The sequence below is a fragment of the Ixodes scapularis genome, unplaced genomic scaffold (genome assembly GCF_016920785.2).
Source record: "Ixodes scapularis isolate PalLabHiFi unplaced genomic scaffold, ASM1692078v2 PGA_scaffold2__306_contigs__length_199485367, whole genome shotgun sequence".
NCBI classification, from domain to species: Eukaryota; Metazoa; Arthropoda; class Arachnida; order Ixodida; family Ixodidae; genus Ixodes; species Ixodes scapularis.
In genome coordinates this window covers 143,182,170-143,202,944 of record NW_024609857.1, presented here as the reverse complement: position 1 = coordinate 143,202,944, position 20,775 = coordinate 143,182,170, and the positions used below count along the sequence as shown (strand labels likewise).

Below are 20,775 nucleotides of genomic sequence, written 5' to 3'. Positions count from 1 at the left end.
TGGTTACGGGGTCGGGCGCCGCGCGCAACGAGATAAGAAGTTACTTCGATCTTTCAGGATAAAAGGTCCGTTCATTATGCGAGTAAATAGGGACGCAAAAATTTTACTTCGCGTAATGAACGCCCCCCCTAACTTCGCATAGATTTTTCGGGAAAAAAAGTGCGTTCATTCTGCGAGTAAATACGGTAGGTGCCCAGGAGTTTGTCGTTGAGCCACAAGTTGTGCAAGTTGACAAGCAAGGAGCTATCGCTCTTGCAAGCAAGCGACGTCAGAGTGCAGCAAACATATTGACCTGCGTCATTCTTCTTGAGAGAGAAGATTGAAGGAAGAATAAGACCACTGTATGTGAAGTCATCAGACAACTGTGCCGACGCCCTGACCAAGGCACTCAATGGAAGAAGAACCCGTGAACTTTGTGAACACTGGGGTCTTCAGGTGTGTAATGAGTGTGGTGGCACATGAAGGGGAGGGGTGTTAGCAAGTGTCATGCACCACCACCAGATGGAGCGCCTGTTTGTGTGCTGTGTTTTCTTCCTCCTCATTCGAAGTCAGTCCTAATAAAACAGCGATGCGACGCTATGGAGGCTACGCCTCGTCCCTCCTTGCCAAGCATTACGTTTATTCCCATTGCGCGCCGCGACCCTGCATATACTCAATAACCAACACATTAAACCAACTAAAATCATTCCTGACTAATGATTCATGGAATAGTCAAGCACTAAACTTGATTGCTAAATGGTGCAACTGAGCACCCGTTCCGGTTCAGTTGCACGTGTTCATATGTTGGAGTAGGTGGATGCCTTGTGAAGAGCTTTCCTACCTCACTCAAAAGGGTACTTGCATTGCAGTCCACTGCAAAAAATTGTATATACTTTCCTATTCAGGTGTGTCTCATTCTAGTTTCATTGAGCAAATATACCTCACTCAGGAGTGGCACGAATTGTAGAATAGCAAAAATCGCGAGAGATTGACTTTTCAAAAGTTGTCGAGATTTAACTTTCAAGCAACTCTTCACAGTTTATAAACACTAAATTTGATCGGGACATCAATTTCATAATGCCACTCCGGGGCTTAGGACAAGCAAGAGTTTAACCCCTTTCTACAGCTCTGTATATGATGAATTAAACTTTGAGCTCAGTGAAATGCTCCTCTATTCTGTTCATGCTTTTTAAATAGTCACAGGTGACGCTTCTGTTCCTGCAAGAACTCTGTGTACTGTGGCGGTACCATGTCTCGTTGGTGACCAGTCATTCTTCCTGCAGTGATGAGGACATCCAACAATTTTCTAAAACCAGGAAGGCACTCATCTGGCCTTGAACACATCTGTCATGGGTCCAATGAGGAGAGGCCCCTAACCACTGGGAATTTCAAAAGGCTCCTCTTTAGCGCTTTCTCACAGTGATCAGGAACTGTGTACATTCCATCCAGAACTGAAACACGTTCTTTGAACTGGCTTGACGATCTGCTCAGCCTGTAGGGCCTATATCCACCTTTTTGACTGAAGTATGATTGTCTGGGTTCTCAATGTCCAGCCTCAGGAGGGCAGTGAGTCCTCATGATGAGACAAGACTGAGCACTTCAAAAACCTTGATGGCAGTTTCCAGACAACAGTTCCCAAATCTCTTGCAAGGAAGAAGACCATCGGTCTGTCTGTTTGGTACTCCATCAGGGATGGCTTGAGTTCCATGGCAACGCCCAGTGCAAAAGTTAAGCTTTGCCGGCAGCAAAGTGCCGCTGCAGAACATAACCAAGTTCCAAAACGGCCCACATTTTGGCAGGTTTACCTTGCTTCTTGCAGCCTCAACAAACGTTCTGATGTCGCATCACAAGGCTCTCACTTATGGGGACATTCTCTACCCAGAGGCGAGGAGCAAACTTTATGAAAGATGTTCCCTGCCCAGTAACTGTTGTAAAGTCGTCATTCCTTGCTGGACAGCTCTCAAACAGTGCACTCATGACTAGACAGTAAGCAATCTAGTCCCCACCTACTTACTGTAACGCCTGCCCTGTAGGCATTGTGCACTGTGTGAAGCCCACAGGTGCCAAAGTCACACTTAGAACTTGGTATGTTTGTTGCAGGTGCACTTGGACATTCTTAAAGAACTTCAAGTTAACATTGAGACCATCCATCGATATGAAAAACCTTCTCAAGAGGCAAAGGTTTGAGTGCACTCAACAGCTTTCCTTGCATGTCCTCGGCCGCGGGGTGCCCCATGAATACTGAGTTGTAGTACCTTGTTGTCACCTTGTGAGATGAGTCCCAACACCTTACGCGCACATCTACTTGTTTGTGATGCAAAAAGTCGTTCAAAAACTCGTCAAAAAGCACCACATAGTGCTCACTGTTCGATTTCCCGCTGCAAGGCCATTAGAAAGAAAGGTCTCAGTCCATGGCACGTCACATAGATGCATTCCTTTTCTCCGCAAGAAAACGCTTTTGCCACCTCACTGTCTGGGAACATTGATGGAACAACTTGCCCGCTAGTGACGATGACCAGTAGCAACAGTGGGATGTGACGACCTTCAGAGTCCACAACACTTCGGCGTTTGTCATCTACTCGTGCGTCTTGCAAGCAGCCTTTAAGTTTGGCAACTGCGGTGGAGGTGGGACAGTGGATTGTTCACTCGTGCCTGGGAGCCAGGTAATTTTGCACCGAGCTCTTGGCTGCAATTTTCACGATGCCGGCATGTTTCATGCTCTTCATATGGCTCTTCAACGCTGACTCGCACATGACGGCGACATCAAAGCTGTTTCTGCACGGCTGCTTTTGCCACGCATTTTCCTATGACCAACAACAAAACACAATGCCAATAGCAGAAACAGTGTGCAAAGCATTCTCGGAACAGATTGGATTCGGATCTGTTCCACTGTGGCCAACCATCCAATGAATATCAGCTAAATCTAAACAAATTAAGATAATTTGGACCAAAACAAAAAAAAATCTATTACCAAACAAAAATGTACTATACTCGCATTTGCCATTATAAATAGCCATTCACGGATTTTTAAGGTCTAGCCAAGAAAATCCAGGGCTTTCAAGGGCCCTGCAAGCCAAATTATCAAATTCAAGGGTTTTCAAGTGTAGCAAAAAAAATCGAGGGTTTTCAAGGGTTTTAAGAAACTGTGCACACACTGGTCAGGAGGAGCATCGAGAAGGATGACAGGAGCTCCACAAGGCCAACAAGGTGTTCTTGGTCAGCGACAGCATGAAGCAGCAGCTCTCCACAAGGCAAAGGGCAGACACAACGCAAGACTACAGTCCCGGGCTTCTTTCAGAACCAGCCAGCCTCATCTGAGCCAGCATGTGACGCTACCCCCAAAAAAGTTTGCTTTAGGGCTAAAAATTTTTTGCTTATCGGGCTGCTTCTTGAGCATGTTTCTCTTCCTTTCTCCACAGTTCAAACCAGACAGATCTGTCTGAGCTTGAAACATCCAAGACTTATGCATGTTTAAACTTCAAAGTCGATTTTCTTAGCTTGATTTTTTTCACCACATGCTCCAGACTTACGAGCTTTTTTCATAAACTTCTACTCGGCCAATTTTTATGAGCTTAGCAGTATTCTCTTTAGCAAGAACTAAACAGCGAGCTAAACCCATTTTTATTATGGTATTTTTTTATAATACTAATATTTCACATTTGGGCATTGTTATAGCCATTTTATGGCCTCCAATTAGACTTGTTTTTTATGCAGATTATTCGGTTTTAAAGAAATGAATATAGCTTTATCTTGCATGGCATACCTCTCGGAAACAACTGACACCAATTTTAAGAATATATTTTAATAGGAAAGTGTTTTAAAACCCCGTAATAAGCTAATTATGTTTTTAATTATGTTTGTAATTTTTGTTACAAAAGGCATATTTGAAATCAGATTGTATTTCTGAAATCAGAACCACGCATACCTGCCAACTTGTGGACTTCCAAATTCGTAAAAGTCCCGCAGCCGCGGGGGGGGGGGGGGGGGGGGGTATGCGAAGCGATGTGCAGCTTAATGTCAGCCTGGCCAGCGCGCGAAACGCTTACATGCACGTGCTCCAAAATCCGAACTTCTCTCGCTTTTTGGGCGGCATGAAGCACAGAAATTTCGACGTGCAGGACTTCAGGAACACCCGAAAGTACCTCTTTTGAGGTTTTGAGTTCAGCATTGCGCCGCGAAGCCAAAGTGACCAGGAGAATGCTACAGTTACACGTGCAACAAACACAGACGCCGTACTTCTCGCCTCGAAACTGACCGAAACAACGAGGCCCAACAACGTCTGAACACGCCGAACCAACGTGCACCCCTGCACCGCCGAACATACGAACAGAGGCTTTGAGCTTTGGATTGGCTTTCGATCCGTGGCCACCGGATAGACGGATAGTAAAAACCACGACGCTGCTGTGGACAATACCTATCGTCCTCTTGTGGCGGTGAAGCTACCGCCAACAACGAAGTTACAAGACAAAAAGAAAAAAAAAATTAAAAAATATATTTTTCGTAAGATTTGAGGCAAGATTCGTAAAATCGTAAAATTAGCCTCAATTCGTACATTTTACGAAAAATTCGGAAGAGTTGGCAGGTATGACCACGTAACCATGCGAAATATCAAGGAGATAGGCCAATAAAGAAAAAGCTAAAGACGCCAAATCCTCCCTTAACCCTTTCCCTACCATGGAAGCCCTGGGTTCGTCCACACTGTTTGTACCGCTGCCCCCGAGGACGAGCTGGGCTCGTCCACGTTGATTTGGGCTCCAGTACGCTACCATGGACGAACTAGGCTAGTCCACGTGCTTCTAGTTAGCTTTGCCATGGGTAGATGGCGCCTCACAGAAAATAAAAACATTGTGAATTTCTGAATTTGACGGAAAATTGTTCCAACGCAGGCAACGGGATTTAAAATGGTGGCGTCAACGTCTGGTCGCTGCGTTCGTAGTGACGATCTTGCCTCAAAAGTGGGGCAAAAACGAAGATATTGTGGTGTCTCTTCAGATTTGGAAGACGAGATAAATATTTCATCGAACAGCGAGAGCGATGCAACTGAGTTATTGGATTTTAGCTCAGATGACTCCTATTACGATGAGGACATTGTGTCAGCATTGAACTAGAATCAACGTAAAAAATCCCCTCCAGCCCCTCCACGTTTTGCGATCACTTTGCGTGAAACGTGATGTGAACTGTCTGCAGTACTGCTATGCCTGGCCTGAACGTCCATGTGCAAGGTGATGTGAACTGTCTGTGGTAATGCAGTGAAGCCGAACTTTAGTCCCCTTTTCTTTTACAGTGTGTGCGTTCAAAGAACTCTCATATAATAATTTTTTGGCATTTGTTTTTGGCCTTCGTATTGCATATTAAATTTAGGGGGCACATAATAAAAAATCTGTATTTTCAAATTGTTTTTTTTTTTTTTTTTTTTCAAAATTTTGCGGTAGGCAAGGGGTTAAAAATGAGCCAGAAAGGTTAGATATTTTTTCTTTTGGTGTCAACCTGTTCCTCAGCTCCATATCCGATCCAGGTGTGCATATGAAAGGGCTACGACTCACTCGGCTGCACCCTGGTACAGTTGAACCTCGATTTTACGAAACCCGATCTTACGAATTCCGCAATCTAACGAAGAAATTTTGATTCTCTGTAAGGTTCCCTAGGGGTCAATGCTTTTCTGAACTCGAAATGACGAAATAACGTTCCAATTTAACGAAGCTTTTTTGAAAATAAATGTAAGTAAAACGAGGTTGTTTCACGGATATTTCGAAACGAAAGACTCAGAAAATTGCCATTATGGTGCATCAGTAACATTGAGGAACCCGATGTCTGTATTTTATGGAACTCCATGCAAAAACGAACTGTGCATCACGAGCTTTGAGTAAACTATACCCGATGGCGCTGGCGGTGGTATTTCACGTCGCGTGCAATAGATGGCGCCGCCGACGTTCGCCGTCGTCGGCGCCAAAGGAATGCGAAGACGGCTTTGGAAAGCTATAGATTAAACAAAACAGTTATTGCCAAAGAAAGCATTTATGACAATTCTAGGGGAAGCTCATTGTTGTTTGAGGCGAGGACTGTTGTTGTTTGAGGCGAGGACTTCGCTCTGTATGTTCTGGTTCTGCGAACCAGAACATACTGAGCGAAGTACCAGGAAATGGATACAGTGTGCACTGCTTGTGGAGAGGAGGACGAGACGGCTGAGCACTTGATACTCTACTGTAAAGGGCTCCACCTTATGCCTACCGAAGACGACATAGATTTAATAAAGTCATTGGGTTTTAGAGACAGCGAAGGGAGAGTGGATTTCAAGACAGTAGAGATTACCAAGCAAGGATTAAGTGAATGGTGGCAGAAAGCAAGAGAAAACTAGTTTTTTTTTTTTATTAACTGATGGCAAGGGGTTTTTATAGCCTCACTTTCTTTGCAGTGCAGAGTGAATATAGGTTACACATTTAAATATTCTAAGCTTAAATGGTAAAACAAAATGGCTAGGTGGCGTAAGCTACCACCTGATCCAAAGGGCTCAGCCGGATTCATCCATCCATCCATCTGTCGTTTTGGCCGTTTGCGCAGCCGAGATCCGTGTTTCTTTGTTCCTGGGTTGGATTCCTCTACCAACACGTCTACGTCGCTGCCAAATGGAGCCGCCAAAGAAGAAAAGTTCTCTCTCTAGAAGAAAAAGCAAAGGTAATCAATGCTGTTGCCAGTTGACGTAAAAAATGAGACGTTGCTACAGAGCATGGCATCCCAGCGAGCACGATCTTGAAGGGGAAGGACGCTATCCTTCGAGCGGCTTCGTCAGGAAAGGCGACGAAAAAGAAAAACCTTAAGGCTACGCCGTACAAAAAGTTAAAAGAAGCGCTTTACACATGGTTTATGGACATGCGAGCCAAGAACGTTTTGATATCCTGGGAAGTGCTACAACGGAAAGCGCTCTCTTTTGCATGTCTGCTGGGCTTTGATGACTTCAAAGCAAGTTCTGGCTGGCTGACGCGTTATAAAGAGCGTTACACGGTTGTAGGCAAGGTGATATGCAGCGAGGAAAATAGTGTCAACAGGCTTGAGGCCAGCGACTGGCTGTCTGAGAATGTACCGGACATCCTAACAAGCTATGCCCCCAGGGTCATATACAACGCCGATGAAAACGGTCTCTTCTATCAAATGCTACCGAAAAGAATGCTTGCCCAAAAAGGTGCGTCCTGTCACGGCGGCAAGCAAAGCTAGCAAAGGGTGACGATGCTGCTGTGCGTCAATATGGATGGGACCGACAAGCGAAAAGTACTGATCATCGGAAAGAGTGCGAACCTGCGCTGCTTCAAAGGATGCAGAGAGCTTGACATGCAGTACGAGGCAAATGGCAAAGCCTGGATGACGCGCGCGATTTTCGGCAAGTGGCTGAAGCAGTTCGATGTCGACATGTGCAGCCAAAAAAGGAAAGTGTGCCTTTTGCTAGACAATTGCACGGCGCACTGCGTCTCGCAGCTCGAGTTGACGAACGTGCAGCTCCAGTACTTCCCTCCGAACGCCACTTCAGTCAATCAGCCACTCGACCAAGGCATTATGAACAGCGTGACGTCTGTGTACAAGTGTCGGGTTATTGACAAGCTGCTGCTGAACCTGGAGCATGATCGAGCCACAAAGATTGACATCTACATGGCTATCGCTCTGATAACGGCGTCATGGAAGGCGACAAGGACGTCGGTAATAGTGAACTGCTTCAGGCACGCCGGCTTCAAAACGCCCGACACCGAGGATCCGTCCAACCCTGAACTCCCGAACCAAGAGGCCACGCCCAGTTCCTGGGAAGCTCTTCGCCAACTGGGCCACGTGTCGGAAGACTCGAGCTTTGGAGATTATTTAAGAGACGACGCCGATGCTGACATTCAGACGACGGAGGTCCTGGACGACAGCAAGATACTGGGGCTCGTTGCTACTGGACAGAAAGACGACGCCGAAGCAGATGACGCCGAAGCAGTCGAGGATCCCGTGCCAACGCCAAGCCAGGTGATGGATGCCGTTGATCTCCTGAGGCGGTTCGCGGGTGCGCACGAGGGAACTGCAGTTGCTTTCAACGCGCTCACCGCTTACGAGAAGTGTGTGCTTCCGCTTTTGACGAAGCACTCGGAGTCGAAGATCACCAGCTTCCTTCTTGAGCAATAAATTTGTTGTTTTCCAGAGAATTGAAAGCTTTAAAGGGGCACTGACACATCAAAATCATATTTTTTTTTATTATCCGAAACGATTGAAAACGATGCCGGGACATTACCCTCAAAATTTGAGATTTGGGAATTCAGTACTCGTGAAGTAAAAAAACAATTTCCAAATGCCGAATTCGAAGTTCCCGCGCGATCGGCGCCGGTGCCTTGACGTCAAAAATCGCGGAGACCTGAGAGTCGACTTCCTTTCACCACTCCCTGCTGTTGCCATGGCGACCCAAAGCGAGGAGGAAAGGAGCGAGCGCCCGGCGTTGCGGCGGACCGGTTTTGAGCGGTGTCGCCTGTTTTCCGTTGGAGGATACAAATCCAGGAGACGGCACCACAACGAACTCCCGATTTTTGGTATTTCAAAAAGAAGGGCCGTAGTGCGTTCGCAATTGCATTAAAAAACATGTTTTAGGATTGCCGTAATTAAATGTTATAGAGATGTCGCCTACAAAGCTTCTAAATTTCCTGATTTTTGACGTCACCGATCAAAAGAAGCGAGGAGGCGAGACGCGGGAAAATCAAACGCCAAAAACAAAAAGGCGCGCGCGCGCGCAAGAAAATTTTTTTCCGCGATGCGGTTTTTTTTGCGTGTCTATGACTGCAACTTGCATCGTTTTAGACAATAAAAATAAATACGACCTTTGCGGTGTCAGTGCCCCTTTAATACGGTGCCGCGGAAGCAGCTTGGATGCCGCTGCATTAAAGTCCTAATTATCGAATCGAATGGCCAAAAAATGCATTTCCCGATTTTACGAATTCCGCGATGTAACGAAGTGATTTGCGGCTCCAGTCAACTTCATTAAATCGAGGTTTAACTGTACTTTCTTATTCTCTCAGGGTCCCGAATTCTCAAATGGCTTCTCAAAGTGGTTTGAAGGGTTGGAGAAGCTCGAGTCTAAAGCTGTTAACGGAAAAGTGAATATCCCAACAGATTGGTGTGCGGGCGTTTTCGTTGTCCCTAAGGCTTCTGGAAACCTCCACATCTGCATTTAATTCTTCTCAAGCCATGCTTTGGCAACATGTCTTCCACTGATCCTTTCTGGAAGACGTTTTGGCGTCTTTCAAAGCTAAAGGCTGCTGCCAGTTTCCATTAGGCCAAGCTTTCAGAAGAGCCGAGCGCTTTTAACTTCAATTACACTATTTGACATTCTTCTGGCATCTCCTCAGGGTCTGCAAAGACTGAAGAGTATTTTAAGCAACAGATGACAGGATGTTGTAGAAGTCTACAATGTAGTGAAGCGTGTTCAGCTAAAATGTCTAATTTAATCAACTGAAACTACATGGCCAATTTTAGAATATCGAAGACACAATGTCGGTGTTTCCCGGCCGCTAGACCAAAGTTGTCTTGCATAGTGCAGGCTGTGTGGTGTTCTGTGTGATCCTTTCCTGGCACCTCCTCACAGCGCGTTGCTCCGTTGGCCAAAGGGCAACGGAGCGCTGCGCTCCCAAACGGCAGGTCGGGTATTAGCCCCCCCTGTGCACGGGGTCTTCCGAGAACGCCGTCTGGGAGACGAGCTGGTGGAGAGGTTGTGGCTACCGCTACAGCTTTGGCCACACTAACACAATGTCTACCAAAATGACATTTTCAAATTCTTTGACAATTTTATCAAAACTCCCATTCCTAAAAGAACAGGACATGACCAAAATAGTTATGTGAAAACGCTGGTTATCCTCTCGGGGCCCCTGTGCAGTATTTATCACACTAGTTTCCAATTTCATAACTCGAAGGCTAGGCAACTTGTGGAGTAAGCCAGAGTATGCAGTAAACTGCATAGCCCCGTGGTGCCATCTGTGTGTTCCTCCCAGAACTAAGAAACAAAGGTGGGAAAGAAAGAGAACAGTTTGCGAGATGGCTTTCGTGCCAGCGAGAATGTTCTATGGACCTTGCCTGTTTCTCATTCTAATATTTTGTAGCAAGTTCATGTAGATCAATAGCGATCCCAATCTTTCAAGGTCTATATGTAGTAAATTCAGGCCAATGAGTGTGCTTGGGAATCTAGAAATGTGAACTGTGCAACTAATTGCACATGAGGACTTTCACCTTTAGAGTGATAGCTTTATGGTTTGCAGTGATTTCGTCCTTGCCATGGCTGCACGCACAAAAAATAGAAAACACCTTTTTCTCTCTTGCTGTGAGGAGAGGAAAGTCGGGACTCCTCATCCGCCATGCCCGCCATGCCGCCCGATGCCATTCCCGCCAAGAATTGTAAATGATGGGCGAATCACTGATTTGTCTGCTTGAGACTTGTTTTCAAAACATTACTCGCAATATGTGAAATACCATTTTGGCAGTATCCAGTTACTACACGTAATGTTGGATGGTTTTAGAAACTTCCACCACGCTTTCCCACCTACTTCATGAATCACCGGTGGCAGTCGCCAATGGCATCCACGACGAAAATTAACCACGTCGCACCTCTGTCCTCAGGTATGTGACGGCACCATTCCACCCGTGCAACCGTGCGCTACTACCTGCCAACCTAGCAACATAAAAATTTGGGAAACCGCTGCGCAAAAAAAAAAAGGAAAAAAAAAGTAAATTTTTTTTTTTTAGAAGTTTTGAAATTATTGAGGTTGACATCGGAATGAGGGGAGGGTGAAGGCACACTAGTTTCTTTTGAACTGATCTCTATGTTCTCCATGGGTATATCGCGCGACTTGAGCGCATCCAGAACGAGGTTTCCGATCTTTCGCCCGGTGGCCTCTCCATGGAGTTCTTGTAAATAAAGCAGTCTGCTTTCGACATTCCATGATTCCTCAACGTAGTAAGTTGCCACGATGGGGTATCTTTGCGACCCGCTGTCGTTGCTTCCGTCCACAGCGATTGCGAAAGCACGGCGTTTCAGAGACTCCAGCATTGAGCTTTCGGCGACCGCAGCCATTTCCCCGACGATGGCAGTTGCTTTAGTGCGTCCACATCTGTAGCGCTTTGCGTCGTCACACTTCGGAACATTCTCCGAAATAACGGTCCCGCACGTCACGCTTAGCAGCAAGTTGTGTCGACAAGAAATCCCGTGAAGAGGAACTCTGCGGGGATCACACTGTTTTCGTAGTTGTTTTGGAGGAAACTGCCGATGGTGCCCCGCCCTTCTGCGGGACGAACATAGTTCTGACGCTTCTGTGAAGTGATGGGTATCTTGATGTCGGCCTTGCCGCGAAATAAACAACTAAATTGGGGGAAACAGAGGAGTTCAGCGTTCCACACTTCATACGACGACCCAACAAAGCCAACTGTAGCCTAACGCACCCACAATCATATAAGCCGTCTTCCAAAATATGCTCGAACTTACTCCAGAATAGGTTTCATACCTTGGCGTTTGAAAATCTACCATCGCTTTACGCTGCTGCTCCGACTGAGTTGTCACATAGTAACCCACCGGAGCAACCTAAAACTCGCACTGACACACACGTGATTATAGCAATAAAACGTCCACACAGAAAAGAAAAAGAAATTTAACAGCAGTTGTTTTTTGGGCGATTTTAGGTCGTGTCCATGCAATCAGGAAATGTGATCAGAGTTCGGGAGGCTCCTGGACAATTCGGGAGAGTTGGCAGGTATGTAAAGCTATCACTTTCGTTTCTTCACACATGGTGAATGAAAAATACAACTTTTTTTGTGCTTCATCTAATGTGTGCCATTTGAAAGTAAACTTGGAGGTATAAATTAATTTGTGGAGTCCAAATTCATTTGATTAGTTTTCTTTCACTACAGGAGTTTCTGAAGCTACCGCTAAGAACACTTTAAATGCAACTGCAGATTGAAGTGATCTTAGTCTTTCAGAAAAAGGCAAACATTTGATGATGGCTGCAGACGAACAAGACAGTAAGATGTTTCGTTAATTTTTTTTGGCTTTGCTTATCACGAAGCCACATGTTGACTGCTCTGGTGTCATTTTAGCACTGTAATTAGATATATCAAGTGCTTATTATTTTTAGTCCTCCCCCGTGCCATTTTTTCTCACCATCATTTTAATTATTTCTCCCTTCCACACATACCAAATGAATTGTCTTCCGATTCAGATGCTCGCTCCATATGGAATTTTTTTTACATATTCAGTATGTAAACGACAATCTTCTGCAGGTGTATCAAGCAACTGAAACATCCTGCCTTCAAAGAACAGGCCATGAATTTCATGGTGAACTTAATAGTAGCAGAGCTTTTTCTAAGCTGGGCACGTAACCTACTAGAACAGGCCATGAACACGAAAAATATTGCACAACTTCCGAGTACTGCAAGTGTTTGACACAACGAGGTAGAGGGGCTTAGATCGATAAACTGGTATCTCGACCACCAAGCAAAAATTACTCCCACTCGGCTGCCGGCATGTACAATTTTGACCACTAGACAAGTGACCTATTAAATTCTGAGGCTGTTGTGCAAAACTGAGCCGAAATTTGTATTGCGATAACTTGGTCGTGTTCCGTAATCGTCGATGCCAGCAAGCGCTTATCAGTGTGGTACGTCTCCTTGTGCCCGTCAGTCTGCTGTCCCGCGACGTCATAACTATGTTACTTCAAGCCAGCAGTTGAGAATGCAGAAGATCATCATACGCCCGGACTGCCTGATCCACAGGTATGCAAGACCACATGTGACAAGCGTTCTTTTGCGTCGGCAAATCAAAGTGTTATTGCCGCTTCAGCCGCCGTGGACTCCCGAAAGCAGAAACGAGGGCCCTACTCCACTTACAATGACAAACTTAGATGCAAGATTGGAAAATATGCTGCGGAAAATGGGACAATTGCTGCAGAGAGGAAGTTTTCTGGTGGAAAAGAAAAGCTTCTCATTGAGAGCACCATCAAAGGGATGAAGACTACCTATGTCCAAGCCTGCAAGTCCCGCCATTCGGAAGAGCTGGCTAGCTTAACTAGCAGACTTGGAGGTGTCAAGCCTGTGCTTGAAAACTTGGGTGATGACGTACGGGCATACATTGTGGAGCTCAGAGAAGCGGGCGGGATTGAAAACACCAGGATTTGCATTGCTGCTGCACTGGGCATTGTGCGGGCGACCGAGCCCTAACTCTTGCCAGAGTTTGGTGCGACTCTCGTTCTCGACAGATCCTGGGCAAGATCTTTCCTGCACAGGATGGGATTCATCGAACAGAAGGCAACGAAGACAGCACAAAATTTTTCATATGATTTCGAGGGTTCCAAGAAGTTCCTGCATACTATCAATGAGAAAAGAAACGACTTCAATATTCCCGACGACTTGGTGCTCGACTGGGACCAAAAAGGTGTCTAGCTGGTTTCGTCCAGTAAGTGGACGATGGAGGCCCGAGGTTCCAAGCAAGTTACGGTGCTTGACCTAGACGACAAAAGGGAAGTCATCATTTTGATGACTATGATGCTTTCTGGCAAACTCTTGCCTCCTCAAGTAATGTATGCAGGCAAAACAGACAGGTGTCATGCCAAGGTGAAGTTTCCAACTGACTGGGATGTGTGGTACTGTAAGTACCATTGGAGCAACGAAATCACAATGCTGCGGTTTCTTGGCACTGCTCTTCCGTACGAGGAGACGTATAGGAGTCGTGTGGGGGATGCCAGTAAACATGCACTTCGTATTTTTGACGTCTTCGCTGCACATCGTACAAAGTCTTCTGCACAAACTAGCTGCAAACAACATTGAGTATGTCTTCGTCCGGGCAAGCTGCATAGGATTCCTGCAACCAAATGATTTAAAGGGGGTGCAACTATTTCCGGACTTCAGTCAAACATTTGGGGAAGTTGCTTTCCGACACTTCTAAAATAAACAACAAAAAACTGATTTCGCCTGCGTGTCCTAGTTGTCATGTAAAACAGAAAAGAAGAAATATTGGCATTTCTGGCACCCCTCAACTCACTCCCAGTCTTCAAAGTCACACCTGGTCCCCTTTCTAGTGATGTAATTCGGGGTGCCGTCTAGCTTCCAGTGTGCTTTCTCAGAGGACGCTTCCTCTCCCTCTCTCTGCAGACATTAGAGGGCGCTAAGCTGCAGCTTAGAGCCGAGCGAGGTCACGTAATCTTCTCACCGTAGTTCCCTTGGCTGCCACTCGCGGCTGCAGGTGGGGGGAAAAGCTTGACTTTTGCTTTGTGATTATGCAGCGGAATTCCAACATTTTTTAATGAAGATGTTTTCTCTATCCTCTGGGACACTATAAACAATGTAAAAATAACAAGATGCAAATTCTTTTCATCTTAAAATTGTGGCACCCCCCCTTTAAACATTAACAATGTGTTTAAGACTATCATGAGGAACCGCTTTACCCAGTGATATGCCGGATGTGTGCAAAGGGTAATGGAGAAAGGACAAATTGTATCTCACGTTAAGATCGACTTGCTGGCGAGTGTTATGAAGCTCGTTCACGCAGTGTGGCTGATTGAGGTGTATGCGGATCTCGGGAACCGTTAAGACGCGATACCAACCCCTTGGCAGGAGTTGTCTGAAGGTGCCAAATAAACTTCTCGAGCTGAGCATGAATTCCGACTTATTGCATTATTTACTTTAAGACACTTTCCATATCCCATTCACATATCGCATACAGTAAAATGATGTGATACTTTTCGAATGAGTGTTTTCCTGGTGTGTCAATGTTGCTTTTGAGGTGATGAAATTTCCTCCGAATTGTTCGCGGGACCTATTGTTCGCGAAACGGAGGCGGCTCACAAAATTTCGAAGAATTAGGTCCATGCGAAAATTAAGTTCTTTACAGTATTTAAGGATCAAGGAGGTATGATGCAAGCTTATTGTACAGAATTGAGCCTAAGGCCACTGGAAATCATTCTCCTTGAGTGCCACAAGCTGTTTTTGCTGCATTAAGTGAAGCTTGAAACTTTGAAGATGGAGTTGATTCAACAGATTAGAAAGCAACAATGTTATACCTGTTTTAAGTCAGGACCTCAAGCACACAGTTAAAATTATCTCATACTATTGATGTTTATTTCTTACAAAATTTTTAAGCAAATTATTTATAGCAACTTCAGCTTCAGACATTAAAACCATTCTTTTTTTTGTTTTACAGCACGGCCTTTGGAACAGTTAACAACTAATGCAATGTATGATTGGTAGAACTTTGTCTCCACATCTTAAGATTGATAAACCATATTTTAGTTTATAGTTTTTCAGGGGTGGAACTCATGAAATGTATTTGGGAGCAGCCATGGGAGCAGCTGAAACCGCTGTTTTGGAGCAGGTCGTGAGCAGCTAAAGCTACATTCTGGAGCAGGCTAGGAGCAGCTCAGATCAGTTTTCACTGCACTTCAGCTTGTGTCCTAGACGAGCACGAGAGCAATTTCGATTGTGCTTAGCAGCACAGATGAACATGAATGGTTAGGAACCTAGGCAGATGGTATAACAGTGTAACAGATGCGAAAACTTGAAACTTTGTGAGCCTGAATGACAACCAAAAAGCAAGTACCATATGTTTCTGAAGATAATGTCCTGGATATTTTGAGTGGCTTTCAGTTGCTCAAAATGCAAATCAGCCCTGCTTATCGCACAACCCACACGTGCTCGACATAGTAATTATATGTGCGAACCTCTTGACGTGCGTAAGCAACGGACGTGCAGTTGCGTGGAGGAACAGGGCAACAAATTTCGAGTTTATCCTATTGTGCAACTCAATATCGAAGCAGCAGACTACAATTAACGAAGTTATTGTATTCAAAGCGATTAGCAAGAGCATGGTTAAAGTACGCCGAGCAGATCTAACGCTCGCGTGACAGCTGCTGGCCAGCAAGGTTTCGGATGGGACCGCGTTTCAGTTCTATCAGATCACAAATTATCTTGCGGGAATGCGGTTCTAACGATAAAGTACTAAAAGAAATCTTTTGCTCATTTGTTTTCAACTGGCTGCTGTCCGGAACCCAAGCCGCGGAGCCTCAGGCAATCTGACGCTTAACGACTCGACCTCACCTCGGCCAACTTGCTTAACCGCTGATGGTTGAAGAATAATAATCCAGTCGCAGGTCTAGCGCTCCGAATCCGATCCCAGAGTTTCTTTGGCGCGCTTCCTACTCGGGATACACAGGGAGAATAAACAGAACAAAGGATTGCAAGGCCGACCAAGCTAAACGCGCTCATTGTTGCCAATCGAGTCGATAGAAACCGAAACCAAAACAAAATAAAAATTTTTTTATTGCGCAAGTAGTGCGATTTGGTGCATAATGGCGCAAGGTATTGGCTGTGGGGCAGTTTCTGCGAAATGGCGCAGGTTGGCGCAGACAAATGCGTCTGGCACAACAGGCGCAGCCGTTTCACCCGTTTTTGCTAAGCACTTGAAAGTGCCACACCACTTACTACAAATTGACTGTACTATAATCCATCCCATGCTAAATTAGTTCAAAAGTAACACATTGTGAAATGTTAGTATGTCCCCTCCAACTGGCCAATTGGGGACGTCACAGGGTGTTTTACGACCTTTACTACACAATTATTGGAAGCATGCAACAAGACAGTGGCACCACAGTCCTAGCTCTGCTTTTACCAGAAGCAACTCGCATCAGGGTGCCTATATGTGCGCTTCGCATGGAGTGATGCCAACTGCCTGTTTCCCTTTCCCACACCCTCTTCCACCGCCATTTTGTTCCTCTCATTGTTTCTCCGTGCGCCGGAAAGTGGCCTTTGTGTCCATCGGTCCTCCCATCCGAGGGGGAAAATGCTAATCCTCCCTCCATGGGTTCCACAACGTTGCTTTGAACTTGAGATAAGGTGCTTGTTTCTAGGAGGGTTATAAGCCCCACGGATTATCGTCGAGAACCAAAATGGCTGCTGGTTTGTCGACAAGTGGTATTACAAAGGGTGGCATCACCCTAGCAAAGCGCACATGAGGGCTCCCTGACTCACATAGATATCCTGCTTTGCAGCTGACCTTAGTTTATAGCCAGTGTCAGCTTACCTAAGCACAATGCTATACCAAATGTTTGGGAACCTAGTCAGTGCTTTCTTCTTACACAAGATTTGGAATTGAGAGTGTAGATCTCTTCAATGCACTGGTGAAAACAGCAGTGATCGTGTTATTCCCAGTATGTTTCCTAAATCCACCATCGAGCGAAAAGCAGTTCGATAAAAAGGAGCAGAAAATGTTTTCATGTAGATTTTACCAATTCCTGGCATTAGAGAAGGTCATCCCATAGTGATTCCCAGACTGTCAAGCACACAAGCACTTTGTAAAGGCACATTCCAGAAGAGATACAACAAAAAAAATGGCGGTCCGTTGCCGTTGTAGCCCCTTAAATTTAACTCGTGCTCTGAGCAACTCCGGTCGGTAGAATAATTGGGAACGGCTACGGGTCGATGCTGGTAATGAATACATTTTCAAATGTCAAGGCACCAAACCTTCACTCTGGAGCAACATCAAGCCACTGGAAGACTCGAACGCGGCCAAAAAAAACTGTAGGTGCATAAGAGGTTCGAGCAAACAGCACCTCACAATCCGACATAATGTGGCCGCCTTCGTTGGTGACGCTGCCAACCAGCTGCCAAGGTGTCGCACACTCCCAAAATACTTATATAAATGATATTACTGAAAATAGTCTCAGAAAGCTACCTGTCAAAAGCCTTATACACAAGGAAGTTGCCAGATTCCTACAATCTTGCTAAGATTTAAATGTTTTATATAACTGCAACCCAATTCGAGATATTTTGTTGAGGAGTTTCTTTGCAGAAACTGGACATTTCTGTTACAAAAGCAATGGCAATCTACATAAATATTGTCCCAGAATATACATCCTCAAGCATTTTCTGGTGGCTTAAGCAAGTGCAGCACTAGTGGTAGAGCCGAAGGCCATTCGCAGCGAGACCATGAAAAAATGTGTTGCACTCAACTATAGCAAGAGCCAAGTATCCCGACGATCGTTTCATCGGCATGCCCCACAACACAGTATCCAGTTTAGGGGACGCATATTGTAGCAGCGAGCGACGGCACTTTTCCAGCATTATTAATGTTCCCGTGTGGCTTGCATCGGCTTTGCCCATTTGCAGATGCCCTTTGCCTTTTGCTTCATCGCGGCGTTTTTACGCCTCTGAGCACATCTTCAAGGCTCCCTTGCCAAGTATGGGCAAGTGTGTTGCGCTGCAAACCCGACCAACCAACAAACTGTGCCACGAGTGCATGCTCGCAGACGCTGCCACCGAGCATTGGCTTAAGCCGTCCGCGACATGGTAACCTTGCATTGTTTAACGGCACATCGTGAAATTGCAACAACATCACTACAAACAGTTCCTAGAGCCGCTCACAAATAATTGTTGAGCATGTAAGCAAGTTCTTGTTTTGCCGGCGCGGCAGTCCGTAGCGTCAAACTTTGTCGGCGACATACCGAATATCAAAGCTTTCCCCTTCACTAACGTCCAAAAATTCCACACATACTGGATGAATGTCGTTAATGTAAGCTCGGAACATTTTTTCAAGTTCACGTCAAAGCGTAGGTATCTTCGTTGAAAAGATGGTGCACGTCAGCACCTGTCCAGGCAGTTAACGGCATCCTACGACCTGGTAAGCACATCCGCGCGATGTGAAGTCGATCACCATCATGGTGCCAGCCCCGTCCTTCTACAGCGTGACGCGACACATGCAAGGCACGTATACATGCCTTGCATCTGACGTCGTCCTGTCAGCTCTCAGGTCACCACAAGAGAAGTGGGGACTCCCTTTTGAGTCCCAGACGTCGCTATTCACTACTTGCAGCGATGGTAGTACTGCGGTGCGAGAATCGCATTCCCTAGCTCCGGGATGATTGCCTCTACAATAGATATGTCCGCCTATACCTTCCCCGACATTAAAAAATAAAGTAAGGCCTAATAGTGCTCGTATACAGAAAAACAAATTATACACTGCAGGCCCAGATTTATACTGCTGTTCTACAATGATCATCCAGATGACAGCCATTTTGATAGGTGCCAGTGTGCCCCCTATAGGTTGTGATAGTTGCTAATTCTCCCCCGAGAAGATTGTGGATTAACCAGTTACTCAAAATTCATACAAAACCAGCTTTCCCCTCTTTATCTTCCGTGGTGGTACGAAATAGACGTTAGTGCAAGGCATGTAGTGGCAGTGATAAAAATATTGTTTTACACACAAAGGATTAAGATCTGCATTTAAAATCCTCGGCCGAGACAGGAGTGAAAAGCATAGAAGAAAAAATATTCTAAGGAATGTGGCCCCGCAAATGGATGGATGCTAGTGGCTGTCTGTTACATCGGGCGATAGATTGCGCCAACCAGCCTAGACACTTTCCTGCCCCTCCCTAATGTTGCGCAACGCGTTGCCCAGTGTAGCGTCAAGGTAACCCGCTGGTGATTGTAACATTGATTTTAGAAGCGATTGCGGAGACCCTTTCGCACAATGTTTAGGCTAGGGCATTACTTTGTCCCACTAAAGCTATATCAGGCACTTGTTTTGGTGCCGAAAACACGGAAGGCGCTGGCTGCAAGACTGGCAGTGATGCTGAAAAACGGAAAAATAACTAAACCAGCTCAGTGCACGTCGAGACAGGGGAAGTGGCAACAAGAGGGTAGGGGGATACAAACCCAGGGACGCTCAAACCTGTCGGTGAGCCCGTGAAGTGTAAAACTGCGCGAGAAACCAATGACAAAAATATCGACGAAGTAAAATACTTGCAAAACCCAATGCTGGGTCTGAAGTAGATCCGAGGACCGTAATAGCGCCTCTCGAATAATCGATCCCGAAAACACGTTCCACGTGCGTTCCCAAGATTCGAACAAAGAAAAACGCCTCCTCCCGGCAGATGTCTGCACCAACGGCGCCCAACATTAAGCCTAACTCCGTTCGAGATGAAGTATCAAACGGAACGAAATCTCGCTCAGAATCCTTTTCGAGCGTGTGGGAGGTTCACAACACTCACGACAACGACGTCGATGCACGAAAACTCCCAAACTTACCACTGCAGCTTGTAACCTCGCCTACCTCGTATTCCTAGGCAACTGCTATCAACCAACAAGCACGAACTAGCATCTGCCCACTGCCCAGCGTCGACGTTCAAAAAGACAAGAACGATGACAGCAACCGCTGCCGACTGATTTGGCGCTGTCGTCTGTAGCGTAGTCGGTACTCTGTACACGGGCCCTGAAGTTCGAATGATTCTAGAAGTTCTACAGAGGCACTTTGGTGTCACTCCTTCCGTCATGTTGTACGCAAAAGTGACTGCTTGTCACGTCACCACGAAATTGCAAAAATATGGTTTGCGCGATGTTTCGGGCGGACGCCGCAGAAGCCACGGACGCCCGGAACGTCGCGTATTCCCGTGACGTCACCGGTAAGATGGCAGCGCCCAGAGCTTGTTGATGCGAGTTGGTTCGGTGTTCCGAAATCGTGATGTGCCGCTGCTTGCCGACGATTTCGGAGTGCTTTGTGCTTCCTGACGCAGGTATAATGTGGAAATCTGAAGCAGTTAGACTTTATACGCTTTTTGCGCCAGATCGTTGTGTTTAGTAGCACCTGTGACTCGCGAGATCAGCAGTATCGCTGTAGCGATGTTCGCGATCCCATACGTGCTCAGGATCGATAAACTTTTAGTGCTTTTAGCATGAGATTTTCGCATTTGCATAGCTTTATTTGAGCGTTCGAATATGTGAGACTCGAAGTGGAATGTATGCGTGGCGTGTAGAATCTAGGGG

General features: G+C 45.9%; 1 protein-coding gene across 1 annotated transcript in view; it reads right to left on the bottom strand.

Annotated features, from left to right (window-relative positions):
• Positions 1–20,145, bottom strand: part of LOC115319835 — a 32,013-nt gene extending 11,868 nt beyond the window's left edge. The window contains exon 1 of the mRNA XM_029979842.4: positions 20,041–20,145. The gene's annotated coding sequence lies outside the window, so the exon portion shown is untranslated. The remainder of the gene's footprint in view (positions 1–20,040) is intronic.
• Positions 20,146–20,775: the final 630 nt, after the last annotated feature.